Here is a 2,502-nt window from a genome sequence, read left to right on the forward strand (position 1 = left end):
TTTTTTGACAAATGCCCGGATACAATTTTATCTGTATACAAATTAGGAAAACAATTAGTGACTTACGTGGGATGGCACGATTGACCATGATGTAAAATGTTCAGTAGCTCGTATTAAAAAAGAAATTCATGTACGACAGTTTTAAAGAGGGTCTTTAATTTCATTATTCATTAATTCGTATACTTTGTGTGTTATTTCATATTTATTAATTTTCCTCCACACTCTCTAATATTTATAAAATACCCCAATGTTCCCTAGGCGGATCACTTTATGTCAATTATTCTGCTCGTTTTGAATATTGTTACCAGTAATGTATGCCCTTTTAGGACCCTCATGTACATATGTATGTTAACAATTAAACAATACATAAATGTGATGCATTACGTTGTTTTACAACTATGTTTTTCCTTTTATGACTTGAATTATTTCAATTTACACTGTGAAGATGAATGTTGACTACGGTACAATTCACGACAATAATTAATAATCTTGTTGACAAGTACATTTATTTCTGTTTTGTAAAGTATTTAATTCAGTAAATGTAAGAATTTTCACCATAATTTTCATAGGGATTGTTTGTAATTTTAAAATAGAAGAGGTATGTCTTGTTATTTCAAACTAATAATAATCATTACATTTTTTTTTTGTTATTTGTTTATACGTTTTAATATGACTGTTGTTTCACATTCCTCAGCTATCGATTTTGTAATTTGATAAGGGACTTCCCGTTTTTAATTTCCCCTGGAGTTGTGTATTTTTTGTTGCTTTACATTTCGATACCCAACATTTATTTTTAAATGTTTGTCTAAATGATTATAAGTAATGAAACGTCCACTATTTTCAGAAAGTATGAAACGTCTGCTGTTTCTGTCGTTGATATTTGCGACTACTTATATACTGACTGTTCACGGACAAGGCGGGAATCCTGGTGCCCCGCCTGGTGGTCCCGGTGCTCCCGGTGCTGATGGAGGTGACGGTGGTAGTGAACAATGCTACTGTTGCTGTGATCCATCTTCAACTGAACCCTCGTGCTGTTACCCGGATTGTTGTTTGTAAGATCAATAAGGAAGTAGAAAGTATGATAATAATCATTTTATGTCTCTGCAGTATGAAATATCAATTATCAAATTTTAAAAATCATTCTATATCTTCAATCGTATGGTTTATAATAATTGTATGGCTATTTAATGAATGTTTGTATTAAGTCATGTTACTATCATAGTATTGTCAATGATATAAACTTTGACGAACGAAGGGCAACTTTACTCATACTCTTTGTAAAATACCGTTTCAATTAGCATATCATTTTGGACACGGCTGTTGTTTACATTATAATTCAATGACACGTTCTCCATGACACTTTGACATCTTATCAATACAGTTATCATTTTGTTCCTGTACATAGGAATATTTAATCGTCCATGCAATACTCTCTGACTGCTTGTTTTTATTATGTACACATACTAAATTAGTTCAGGTTGAGTTAGCCAGACAAGACATGTTCCTCACATGCAGAATTTTTAGAAACGAATATCACATGTATCAATAATAGGCATTTATAAAAACAGGTTGAGTAAGCCGGACAGGACATGTTCCTCACATGCAAAATTTTAGAAACGAATATCACATGTATCAATAATAGGCATTTATAAAAACAAATCTTGATAACATTGCAGCCACATAGATACTAATCCTGTATGATTAAAAGTTTTACCAAACTTGAAAAGATAATCATCAGATATATTTTAAACAACCAAACATCGATAGGATTTTCACAACTTTTCGTCGCCGGTAGAACAACAAATATTGCATGTATTGAGTGACGTTACTGCTGTCAAATATTTTAATTCGTTTTGATAACACAGAATAAGACTGTTGTTATAAGTAGAAATATTATACATGTTTATTTTTAGATTAGTGGATCCATTATCAATGTAATTAGTTGTATTAAACAGAATATTATAATTGGGAGTAGAATAACTTTGAAACTGTCCTTTTTTTTTCTTGCAGTGGATAGATGTGTTACTAAGCCATGCAACAACATAAATGAATATGATTTCAATGTTTTGATATTAATGTTGAAAGCAGAATATTTTATTGGAATGTAATAATGATACCCAATGTAACTCGTGTAATAAAAAAGTGATATTTGTTGAATTGTGTTTATAATAAAACTATACAGATACACCGATTGCTGCATGCTTTTTACTATATGATTTGACTATAATTATGAGTCCTTTTTCGGTCATATCTCTTCTCAACTTTTTTGGTTCTCAACCATCCTCTCCGTCTTGATGACAATTATCAATAAAGGCGCTTCAAAGAACGAAATTATAAAATGTTGTTTTCATTTTGTTCTATCGAATTAGAGAAAAACTAAACGGTAAGTATAGCGGATGTTTCTTGACAAACGTACAGTTTCCAAATAGTTTTCACTAAGTACAGGATGATGTGATATGATTTCAAATGACACTTTACGGTAAGTTAAAGATACATTAGTAT

General features: G+C 31.0%; 1 long non-coding RNA gene across 1 annotated transcript; it reads left to right on the forward strand.

Annotated features, from left to right (window-relative positions):
• Positions 1-503: 503 nt before the first annotated feature.
• LOC143054222 (uncharacterized) lies at positions 504-2,185 on the forward strand. The gene is made up of 3 exons (XR_012971603.1): positions 504-598; positions 845-1,076; positions 2,011-2,185. It is a non-coding gene; the product is annotated as an uncharacterized LOC143054222 (long non-coding RNA).
• Positions 2,186-2,502: the final 317 nt, after the last annotated feature.

This window comes from Mytilus galloprovincialis, chromosome 12 (genome assembly GCF_965363235.1).
Source record: "Mytilus galloprovincialis chromosome 12, xbMytGall1.hap1.1, whole genome shotgun sequence".
NCBI lineage: Eukaryota > Metazoa > Mollusca > Bivalvia > Mytilida > Mytilidae > Mytilus > Mytilus galloprovincialis.